At 33.9% G+C, this 13,065-nt stretch overlaps 1 protein-coding gene across 2 annotated transcripts in view; it reads right to left on the bottom strand.

Annotated features, from left to right (window-relative positions):
* The window catches only part of LOC149908909 (protein numb-like), a 37,190-nt gene that overhangs the window by 17,707 nt on the left and 6,418 nt on the right, over positions 1-13,065 (bottom strand). The window contains exon 1 of one of the 2 annotated variants that reach the window (XM_090120491.1): positions 12,362-12,663. The exons of the other annotated variant lie outside the window; for it this stretch is intronic. The gene's annotated coding sequence lies outside the window, so the exon portion shown is untranslated. Of the gene's footprint in view, positions 1-12,361; positions 12,664-13,065 lie in introns of those variants that run through there. 2 annotated transcript variants of the gene reach the window in all.

Here is a 13,065-nt window from a genome sequence, read left to right as displayed (position 1 = left end):
TTGACACATCTTAAGACAGACACTCATGCATTCAAGAACTGCATTCCACTTCATTTTTAACTCCGTGTTGAGTCATAGATTTGAGTCATCACAAAACAGAAAATTCCTACGCTTTTTAGTTAGGCACATTACGTTAGCGTCAGGCAATTTTAAGACATTTCAAGTTTGAGCCTTTGAGACCAAAAGTTTGAGTGCACAATTATTATCTATACTCTATAGTATTACGACAAAAAATTATTAAGCAATACATATTTAATTTTATTAATATTAATCTTATATAATCTGTGTAGATATCTTAAATTAAAATTAATAAGTAGGTAAAACATAATTCGCCCCGGGTTCTATTCCAGCAAAAAAATCCAACTACAAATTATAAATTTTAATAATAATCAGCCAAATATTTTTTTTCGATACTCCTTGTAATAAACTTCTTCACAAGTTTTAAAATAATTTATTTTGAAATTAAACCAAATTATAATAATTTTAATGTTCAAAGACTATTAAAACATCTTTAAGGGACATAAGAATCAAAACTTGGCATGTTCTGTGTTGTAGTTCAGTGTAATCCAAACTGAACAATGAAATTCTGATTCAAATTGTATGTACTTATTAAATGTGATTTTTGTATCTATATGTACTTACTTAAAACTCTATTATAAATAAATACCTAAAGTCAATTGTAAAAAGTGTAAGTACAAAAATAATTACAAAAGCTTAAGCTCCCGGTATCGTTTACGAAAGATCGAGTTTCAAGGTACTTAGAAGGGGTCATTACAGTTTGTAGAAGCTTTTGTTCTTATAATATGCACTTTGTGTCGTTGGTGTTGTGTTACAATACTTGTGTTTTATATACCTATAGGTACTTATGCATCCCTTGTTACAAAATACAGGTAGAATACAATTTCCGACTATTTTTTTTGTTAATGTAAGTACTGCTTATATACTGCAGAAATTATCAAATTTTACCACCAAGTTTCACTTGAAAGTAAATTATTTTTCTATTAAAATAATGAGTACAAACAACGGTTTGCACCACCATAAACAAAAGCAACGAGGACAATGACACTGATACGCTTTTAGTAACCATTAAATTACTGTCTCTATTATTGTCTATTCTGCATTCAAATATTTTTGAAGTGAAACTTCTTTATCGGGGGTGGACAAAAATTTTGTGTAACATTTTTGCGTTACGCCGCGCGCGTGACATTTTTGCGTTACGCCGTACTCGTGACATTTTTGCGTTACGCCGTACTCGTGACTATATACATTATACATGTTATATTAAAGTGATCAGCAAAATCAAAGGGTTTGTTTTAATTCTAATTCCAGTGAATTTCTAAATAAAGTAAATAAGTAATTACATCTATTTTTCTAATACTTAGGTGTAATAATGGTATTTATTTTTCTAAGTTATTTATGATTAACCTCACTTTTTGATTGTATTTTTCAATACACTAACACGTGGGTGGAATTATGGTATCAATTTTTTCTAATACTTGAATGTTGATTGTGGTATTTATTTTTCTAAAATTGTATTTAAAGTTAACCTCAGTTTTTGATTGAATTTTTTAAAACACCAACACGTGGGCGAGATCATGTTATTTATTTTTCAAGTTATTTAAGCTTAACCTCTGTCATAATATGTATACAGGGTGTAATCGTTAAGTGTGCACAAGCGATTATTCCGTAACTATTGCAGATATCAAAAAACTTTAAACTGATATCGAAAGTACTTAACCTAATGAGTAAAATGGCCATAAAAAATTTTAAAAAATAAAACGAGAAATATCTAAAAATGTTACATTAAACGCTCCCATACATTTTATTTCCCATACATTTTGTATTCATAGGAGATTTTAGAAGTCATGTCCTCATTGTGCAATACAATGAGGAGGTCTATTTACAGTTTCTAAATGAACTTCCCTTCAAATTTGCGAAGTTATTAAAGCAGAAAACCAAAAAAATAAAGAAAAAGCTAAAATGTTTCATATCAAATGTACTAGGCTGATTCAAAAGTAATGATAATTGGGTATTTCCTGTGCACATAAAAATATAAAATAAATGTTTTTTGCTTGCTCATTTACTCACTAAGTTATCACAAAAAAATCATATAAACAGGCCACGTCTCCAAGTATTTAGATTAATTTGAATGTGAACCGTGAGTGCCAGAATGTTTCCCGACGAAAAGAAGAAACAACGATTCGACATTTAAAGAGTGAATTTCTAAATTTTTAATAAGATCAGAATATTTTTTTGTCACGATTTGTGACCATGGACGTTACCCAGGTTCACCATGTTAATGCTGAATCCAAGAAACCATCAATGGCTTGGATGCGAGCTTCCAAAGTGACGATGAAGAAATTCACAGTGAAAATTAGTGGGATAGATTAAAGCTGTAGTTTTTTGGGACGCTGAAGGCATAAGTATGGTGGAATATTTTAAGAAGGTAGCCACTATATTGGGCTCTTACTACATAGACCAAATTAAAAGATTGCGGTAGGTTAGTAAAAAAAAGAGACACGGCAAACTGCGGGCTTGAGTGTTGTTTCACCAAGACAACGCACCAGACCATAAAGCGTCAGTTGCAATGGCTGTCATTCAAAAATCGGCATTCCAAATGCTTGAACACCGACCCTGTTTGTTAGATCTAGCTACTAGTTATTTCTATCTCTTTCCTGGGCACAAGAAACACCTACAGGCAAGAAATTTTATGACGACAGCGAAGTGATGACCGTAGTAGACGGGTTTTTGTGGAGTCAAAGTTTTTTTTTCTAAGTTTAGGAAAAAAAATATCAAAGTATATTATCTAGTTAGAAGACTATCTAGTGAAATACATAATTACATATTTTAATTGTAATGACCTCGTTTAATATTGATTATCATTACTTTTGGATCAACCCATGTACATGGGATATTCGTTTCTCATACTAAATGTATGGGAGGGTTTCAAGTTAATTTTTTAGATATTTCTCGTTTTATTTTTAAAAAAAATTTATGGCCACTTTACTCATTAGGTTAAGTACTTTCAATATCAGTTTTAAGTTTTTTGATATCTGTAATGGTTACGGAATAATCGCCTGTGCACACTTAACGATTACACCCTGTATACTATGTGCGTCATTAATTTCTGACTGTTTCGAGATTTCGACATTAGGAATTTATATTTATTACCTCTATTGTTCGAACAAAAATAAGTTACCGCCTTTAAGAACTTGCCGACAATGTAAGTACAGTATTGTTTCTTAGAAAACATTTTAGGAGTATACGATAATAAATCTATGACTCACGTTAACACGTGTTTGCTTGATTGGTGTTCAATTATGATTTTGTGAATTCAATATTTATAAGAATAAACCTCAAACTCTTTATGTCCAATCAAAATCCGCCTAAGTCGAAATCCTTTATAAGTTGAAAACTCTATATAACTCGAATTTTTTGGCGTCTCCCTTGGTCTTTTGAACTACCGCACGAGCTGAGCGAGCGAAGCGAGCGAGTCGCGGCAGTGGCCGGCGTAAATATTCAAATAGGTAGCGAGGAGCGAAGCGACGAGCATCTTAGGTTAACTTTTGAACTACCGCACGAGCCGAGCGAGCGAAGCGAGCGAGTTGCAGTAGCGGCCGGTGTAAATATTTAAATAGGTAGCGAGGAGCAAAGCGACGAGCATCTTAGGTTAACTTTTGATTTTTGAACTACCGCACGAGCCGAGCGAGCGAAGCGAGTGAGTTGCAGCAGCGGCTGGTGTAAATATTTAAATAGGTAGCAAGGAGCGAAACGACGAGCGTGTTAGACTAACGTATTTCTGTAATATTGTATACAAGCTGTGCCGCGCGGTTTCACCCGCGTGGCTATGCTCCTGTTGGTCTTAGCGTGATAATATATAGCCTATATTACTCGTGGATAATGTAGCTTTCGAATGGTGAAAGAATTTTTAAAATCGGTCCAGTAGTTTATGAGCCTATTCATTACAATCAATCAAACAAACAAACAAACAAAGTTTTCCTCTTTATAATATTACTATAGATAGTAAATTATTTTTTGAAAAATAAGGTCATAAAGAAGTTTCACTTCTTACGTGTGTACTCTAGTACACGCACACATTTTTTTTTTTTTTGCAAAACTTACTACCGTTATTTTATTCGATTGTTTTGTGTTTTAGTAACTTCGATATTAGCCCAAATAGTTGTTTGGTCTATGATGGGCTTCATCTATTAAGTCGGTTACGCAATTCAGTACAAGGCCGCATACCTATCAACCTATCGGAATTGACGTTCATGATAGGTCATTGAGTTTTATGCGCACCTACACGAAGTATTACAGAATCCATTTGTGACAAGTAACCTGCATATCATTACTATTTTATTTTTACAGTGGTGGACGTTTAATTAGAAACAGGTAACACGATGAAGTAGTCATCAAGTTTATTTAACATTTGTGTATAGAAGTATTAGAGATTAAGCATTATTTCATATGTAATAGAACACCCGTTTATCTAGTTTTATAATAAATTGCTTAATTTTAATCAAACGTTAGCTTAAATTAATAAAATCAAACAACTTTAGGTGAAGTCTGATTTCCGCGTATTTTCAGTCTGGACAACAAATTAGAAACAGCATGTTTCGAGTGTTCTAAAGTCAAAACCTATTAAAATTCCGTCAATATTTTTTTCATCTATAAATATTTGCACCGTTTTTTAAACATTCTATCTAAAAGTTTCTGAAAATCAATTTACTTTGCAGCAAAAATGGGTAAAAGTAAGATTCGTGATCCATCAACAAGAAAAATAATTTTAAGTTTACATTTTGACAAAAACTGGAGTTACAGGAAAATTGCAAATCATTATAGCCACAGCAAATTAGATTCAGAATCGTCGATCAGATCGAATAATTCGTGTAGTTTTGAAAGTTACTACAGTTATTCCTAAAGGTGTCCCGATGAATATACTAAAAGCCCTCGAGGGAGGGACACAAGCCTGCGGTGGGGGAGGGGGGGAAAGGTCTCTTTTTCAAGGTTTTGACTTGTAACTCGAAAATTATTCATAATATCTCTTTAGTGACTTCTACATTAATTATCTACATTAAATTTCCTATAAATTACGTCTCAACATTTTTACCGTACGATCAATACTTTAGGAGATACATAGTACCTACTTAAGGTAAGAAAAATAAGAAACAACATAGTTTTACAAATTTTAATTATAAAAAGAAATAACATCTTTATTTGCACGAGTATGCCGACTTATTAGTCAAATTGTGTTTCATCTTCGTCATCTTTATCACTAACATCGATAGGGGGTCCATTAGTACAAGCTCCTAGGCAGCCGTTACAGATAAGACTACATATAATGCCCGCTTTTCGGCAACTGCATTTTCCGGAACATCTACTTTTACATCGGCAAAAAATTGAATTTAACAACGCTTCAGGAGCAGGAGGATCCAAGGTCGTGATTGGTTCTAAGTATCCATCGACTCTTCGCTTCCAACCCATTACGGGCCATCTTCTACCGTAGTGTTTGATGGATACGATGACGTGAAAAATAGCACAAAAACGTCTGAACAAAGAAGGAGGGCGGTGAAATCGTCTGTTGATATAAACATCAATCTATCGATGAAGGTCACTGTTCAGCAAGAGCATTTTCTATCAAATGCAAAAAACAAGTCCCAACTGATTAAACTTCTGACAGAAAAAATGCAGGCTGCAAACATAGAAACACGAATAGCTGCAAGTGATGCTGACTGCACCATTATTCGCACTGCAATTGATAAAGCTGCAGACAATGTTGTGGTCACTGTTATTGGAGAAGATGTTGATCTTGTAGTCCTTCTAATGGCTAATTACTCCTCCAGAAAAAGAAATATTTTTTGTCAAACCAGGAAGAGGAAAAGTGGAAACCAAAATATTTTCCTCCCAAGAACTTCAAAAACATTCATTTTGTGATTCTATTCTCTTTCTGCATAGTTTCAGTGGGTGTGATACAACCTCAGCTATTTACAGGAAGGGAAAAACATCAATTATCAAGATTTTTGATCAAAAGCCGTCACTAAAGGAAACAGCAACTGTATTTTATGACCCAACGTCAACTCAGGAGGTTATAGCAGAAGCCGGAGAAAAAATGTTTCTTGCAGTATACCGAGCGCCCTGTATTCAGTCTGAGATCAACAGACATCGATTCACAGTTTTTCTGAAATCTTGTACCAAGCCCAAACCGGATCTTTCTTCCCTCCCCCCTACCAAAGGGTCAGCAAAATATCACGCCTACAGAGTATTCCATCAAGTACAGGAGTGGCTTGGGAACCAACTGCCTCCTGAAATATGGGGTTGGAAGCGAAGAGTCGATGGATACTTAGAACCAATCACGACCTTGGATCCTCCTGCTCCTGAAGCGTTGTTAAATTCAATTTTTTGCCGATGTAAAAGTGGATGTTCCGGAAAATGCAGTTGCCGAAAAGCGGGCATTATGTGTAGTCTTATCTGTAACGGCTGCCTAGGAGCTTGTACTAATGGACCCCCTATCGATGTTAGTGATAAAGATGACGAAGATGAAACACAATTTGACTAATAAGTCGGCATACTCGTGCAAAAAAAGATGTTATTTCTTTTTATAATTAAAATTTGTAAAACTATGTTGTTTCTTATTTTTCTTACCTTTAATACTCTGTATCTCCTAAAGTATTGATCGTACAGTAAAAATGTTGAGACGTAATTTATAGGAAATTTAATGTAGATAATTAATGTAGAAGTCACTAAAGAGATATTATGAAAAAAATTTCGAGTTACAAGCAAAAACCTTGAAAAAGAGACCTTTCCCCCCCTCCCCCGCCGCCGGCTTGTGTCCCTCCCTCGGGGGCTTTTAGTATATTCATCTGGACATCTTTAGGAATAACTGTAGCAACTTTCAAAACTACACGAATTATTCGATCTGAATAAATTAATTTTCCCATACTATTAAGAGTGTTCGATAAAAAGATATTCAATGTTACAGTCTATTTCAATAAGCATGGTAGTGCTGATCAAGTGTCTAGAAAAGCTGGACCATGAAAAATCACTGCTCGCGAGGATAGGCAAATGATTCTTTTGGCAAAATTGGATCCATTTAAACGCTCAAATTCTATTATAAAATTAGTTTTTTCCGAAGATGAACCACGCCATGTGTCGATGAGATCGGTTTTCGGGTGGTAAGTCGAGGCAAAATTGTTTGTGAGAGACGCCAGGAAAGTACAGCTTCTTATTAGGCAGGGAACGACGATTTGCATTTACTAAGAAATATTGTTTGAGAACAGTCCGCCAGTGAAAAAGTTTTATTTTGGGACGAAACAAATTAATTTAATCAATTCTGATGGCAAAAGATACGCGCGTCGTCCAGTTAACCATACCTTAGATAATAAATTAAAAACAGTTAAGCAAGGCGGAGGAAACATTATAGTATGGGGTTGTTTTTAGATTGTTATAATCTTTATAGACAACAACGGCTTTACAACGTCGTGGCTCAGATTGTAAGAGATTTTCACACGTTTGCAAAAACATATTTCCTAATAGAATTGGAACCTTTAAATGGATCTATCTTTGCGAAAAGAATAATTTACCTATCCTCGCGAGCAGTAGTTTTTCATGGTCAAGCTTTTCTAGGCACTTAATCAGAAGTACCATGCTCTTTGAAATAAACTATAGCATTGAATATCTTTTTATCGAACACTCTAAATGATTTGCAATTTTCCTGTAACTCCAGTTTTTGTCAAAATGTAAACTTAAAATTATTTATCTTGTTGATGGGTCACGAATCTTACTTTTACCCATTTTTGCTGCAAAGTAAATTAATTTTCAGAAACTTTTAGATAGAATGTTTAAAAAACGGTGCAAATATTTATAGATGAAAAAAATATTGACGGCATTTTAATAGGTTTTGAGTTTTGACTTTAGACCACTCGAAACATGCTGTTTCTAATTTGTTGTCCAGACTGAAAATACGCGGAAATCAGACTTCACCTAAAGTTGTTTGATTTTATTAATTTAAGCTAACGTTTGATTAAAATTAAGCAATTTGTTATAAAACTAGATAAACGGGTGTTCTATTACATATGAAATAATGCTTAATCTCTAATACTTCTATACACAAATGTTAAATAAACTTGATGACTACTTCATCGTGTTACCTGTTTCTAATTAAACGTCCACCACTGTATATCTACGTAGCTAAATTGCATTTTTCATCAGTTTATACCTACCATTACTTTTGAAAATATTCATACTTATAGCACACCTGAAATATTGTAAAAATAGAAGAATTGGAAAGCGTAACCGAAACTCAAAATAAACCCTGCCTCTACGGATCGCTATTAACCTCGCGGTTAATATTTGTGTTTTAAAAATAACTGAAGTACAAACGGAATCTCTTATGTAAAACTAGATCTTAAAAATCACATAAAACAATCAAATAAGACTATTAATTTACTGAAAATCTATATTTATCAACTTTAACAAAAAATAAATAGGTAACGTCATAAAATAATATTTGCAGTTAATTTTTATAACGGACGCAGTACTATTTGAGTTTAGATACTCAGCATAACGCTTTATCTTGCATACCAACAGCAAAGCACTAAGCAGAGAATAAATAAAAACGTTGTTTGAATGGCAATCACGTTGCTATTCTACCGGAAATCAAAAATATGTGGATAGACTCTCAATACACCACAAACTTTGATCGGCTCTGGACACAGTAGTCAGCTGTCAGTCCTAATGATAGCATCCTTAATTACTTTTTAGACCAGTACAATTATTGTTTATGTGATAATTCTTAGCTCATAAAATCGTTGTAGACAGATTTTTTGGAAGCGTGTATTCATATTTTGTTAATCAAAACGGCGCAATACGGAGACGAAGCAATGACTGCTTGGACAATGTTCAGCTGGAGAAGATTATATAACGGACGAGGTATGGACAGCGTTGAGGAATCGCGTGTGGAGCTCCCGGCCGACACGAGGCAGCTCGTTTACAACGTCTATGTTTACTTCAACCGGCGACCAGGAAGAAGCACTAAAGCCTCTATAACAAAAACGGCCAGAGCGACGATGCTTCCAAGAGATATAGTTGCGGATATTATAAGAGATAAATGCCGAGACTGATTTATCTTAAACACGCTTTTCGCCCCTTATACAGCGTAATCAAAATGTGGTAAATGCTTCGCTTTTCAATTACTGATGGGTCAAAATTGGGATCTCGTTTCTACCTCAAAGAGGATGACGTTATGTTAAATGTAAGTTTAACTTTACAGTTATTTAACTATTAACGAACCTATGTTTTTTCGCGAAATTGAAGAATGTGTATAATGTACATTTTAAATCTTATATGAAATGTGGTTATTAGAGTACATATTAATATTAATAATCACTACATAGTATAAAACAAAGTCGCTTTCCCTGTCCCTATGTCCTTATGTCCCTATGTCCCTTTGTACGCTTAAATCTTTGAAACTACGCAACGGATTTTGATGCGGTTTTTTTTAATAGATAGAGTGATTCAAGAGGAAGGTTTATATGTATAATAACATCCATTAAATAGTGGAGAAGTACAGTTATTTTTGAGGTTTCTAATGTGATGTCGTAAAAAATTACATTTTTTCCGCTTACATTGCAAACGCAGGCTGAACCCTACGAGTTTTATCAAAATAATGTACCAATTAAATACCTTGAATAGATTGTTCATTTAATATAGATCTATATGACCCTTTACACCGTATGATTTAAGGGAATATTTTCGAAGATATTACAGATTTAAAAATTGCGGGACATAGCGTTTGCGGCGGTTGGTACCGGCCGGCCGCCCGACTATCTATTTTGTACCCGTGCGAAGCCGGAGCGTGCCGCTATGTTTTTAATCACTACATAGTATAAAACAAAGTCGCTTTCCCTGTCCCTATGTCCCTTTGTACGCTTAAATCTTTGAAACTACGCAACGGATTTTGATGCGGTTTTTTTTAATAGATAGAGTGATTCAAGAGGAAGGTTTATATGTATAATAACATCCATTAAATAGTGGAGAAGTACTGTTATTTTTGAGGTTTCTAATGTGATGTCGTAAAAAATTACATTTATTCCGCTTAAATTGCAAACGCAGGCTGAACCCTACGAGTTCTATCAAAATAATGTACTAAGTATTATACACATTGATAAGGTCTACAGAAAAGTCCGCGATGGTATATGTCTATCTCTTATGGATAACCCACAATAACTTTTTTTTGTCATTTACTTTTTACGACAAATAATGGCTAATTTTCGATGCGATTTTAACCAATACAGCATTAATCCTTAACCAATTAAATACCTTGAATACATTGTTCATTTAATATAGATCTATATGGCCCTTTACACCGTATGATTTAAGTGAATATTTTCGAAGATATTACAGATTTAAAAATTGCGGGACGTAGCGTTTGCAGCGCTGCAGGTCGGCCGCCCGGCTATCTATTTTATACCCGTGCGAAGCCGGAGCGGGCCGCTATGTTTTTATATACAACGTTCACAGTTTTTCTGTAGTGTATTTAGTATCAGCATTGTACCCGTGCGAAGCCGGGGCGGGTCGCTAGTTTTTATATACAACGTTCACAGTTTTTCTGTAGTGTATTTAGTATCAGCATTGCACCCGTGCGAAGCCGGGGCGGGTCGCTAGTACTAGATGTACAAAAGAATATAAAATATCAAACGTGAGACAATTATTATAAAATGAACCAAGTGAGTGTGTTTTTTTTATTATGGTGACTAATTATGTATCTTCATAAGATGTACATAATGTAAATAATAACATACAAGTTTTATTTGAGAAAAATTTATGAAAAAGACTCGATTGTGCGTATTAATTTATATGTATTATGTTATTATGATCTCATTAATTTGTACTCAGCACGTGATTAAAGTTATTTTACGTAACTACAATTTTGTTTTTTTTTTGTAATATATATTTACCTACCTATTATCACAGCAAGCAGTCAAATAAATTTTATTAAATCAAAGAAATCGAAAATAAAGTGTATTAGATGTGCCGACCAGAGTATTAGATGTGCGGACCCCAAATAAATGGGACTAAGGCAAGAAAGATGATGAAGGAAAACGAAAATAGGTAACACAATATAGTCAGTAAGTAAAAGACTTCAATTAAATCGCAAATTGTAATACTTAGTCTTATCGTGCAGGATCGTATGATACTTGATACCACGCAGCACACTATTACTTTACATGACTATGAAGTAAACATGTTATAAAGATAAGTTACGTGTCTGCGAGCCAGATTTCATTTCAGTTGCAAATACCTACCTACCGAACGAAATGATCCCTCTTTAAAAGTAAATAATAAGTAATGAAATGAAATAAATTATAAGATGAAAGATGCAAAAGTTTCATCGAGAGCTGAATATCGCCTAATTCTGATCTATAAGATGAGAAATGATTCCTTATTGACAAAGATTTCTATTAAAAATCCCGTCCTCAAATTGGTTTAGTCCTTTGAAAGGCTATAGAGCCATGATGCCCCAAGACAAACAGATACAGTATGCGCTTGTAAAATTCATCAATCGTCGGGACTTACAAAATATTTTATTCATTTCTTGATGTATTAAGTACAAATTGACAAATTCTATTAAGTATATTATGTTTTTTTTTATAACTTTACGGCTTACTGCAGAGGATTTCTATTTTCCTGTTTACGTTTAGTGTAGAGACTATTTATTAATCTGTTGTTTAACTGAAATATTTTTCTGCACTAACGTGATTGCCTCTACTCGCCCAAAGCTGCCCATTGTGAAGAGGCCTATAAGCCTTTCAAAATGTGACAAATAAAAATTTAAACAGAATACCTATATTGGTTCGACGATTCTGGATGTAAAGATTCATTAACTTTTATAAATAATGGACAAGTTCTGAGTCAAGTCAAGTAAAGTAATTAGTACTTAGTTATTAAAATATACAGGTAGGTAATTGGTATGTTTACCTGATCAAAATTCTTTTAAAACCAACGGTTTCTACCTGTTCATTAAAACCTCAAGTCTCTTGACCTCTACCGGGACAAAGGGCAAGGGAATTTCCGTGTGTTTTATCGATAAAATTACTATAATGCAATTGATACTGTAGGAGACATTGTAAATAATCGATCTATATAAATAAATCTTTATCCCACCAAAATTCAAACTTCCATTTTCTACAATCACGTTTTGGACTATTACTATGCTGTTTTTGTTTAAAATGTTTGAGCTGATCAAGATATGTCAGCATTAATTAGCAATTACATACCCATCCTTATGTAATTATATTTAGCATAAATGCTATCTACTTTCTAACTCCTCACTCAGGACAATGTTTCGTTTTTTAACGCTTACCTAATCTGAATTCTTCCAGCTACTTATAAGCATTGCACATTAGCGTACTCAAAACACATGGCCAGCCCGATTAATATACACAATATAGCACCACCACTAACATTCACTTTTATGAAATCACCGCAGGAACGAGTATTAATCTTGGAAATGTCCTCTCATAAGAGCAGTAATCATATCACTGTATATGTTTCAATGTCAACTTAATATATCATCAATAGATGTCCATCGCGTGCCAAGTGCGAAGACGCAAGTAGATTTTCATGAAGTGAACGCCACAGATTACTCCAATGCACTGACTATTTCAGGCAAGCGAATACGCCAAGTGAAATACCGGCACATTCTGATTCACACAAGTCGAACGTTTCGACACCTCTGGTATTAATGAAGGTTAAGCCAACTTCTGGTATTACAAAAATATGCTGTTTCGCTCAGATAATTTGCTTTAAATTTCTTAGTTTTTTTTTTACTCTAAATACCAAAAATCGTAATGTTGTATTAAACGTGTCGTTACTAAAATATAATCTCCTTATTATGTTAGAGCGAAACATTTCATCTCATCTTTCATCTGTTTTGTGGATTATTTCCAAAACTTTAATAACTAGTTCACACGCGAATCATAATAATAAAAAAGGTCCCATCGAGGACATTATATTTTTAGTGATATTCGGATCATAATATTAAGTTGAAAAAAAGCTCTATGTGCC

The sequence above is a fragment of the Colias eurytheme genome, chromosome 4, assembly GCF_061535395.1.
Source record: "Colias eurytheme isolate Ceu_HAF_F1 chromosome 4, ilColEury1 Martin Lab GWU primary, whole genome shotgun sequence".
Classification (NCBI taxonomy): Eukaryota; Metazoa; Arthropoda; class Insecta; order Lepidoptera; family Pieridae; genus Colias; species Colias eurytheme.
The sequence above is the reverse complement of the archived record's forward strand: the minus strand, read 5'-3'. Positions and strand labels throughout refer to the sequence as shown.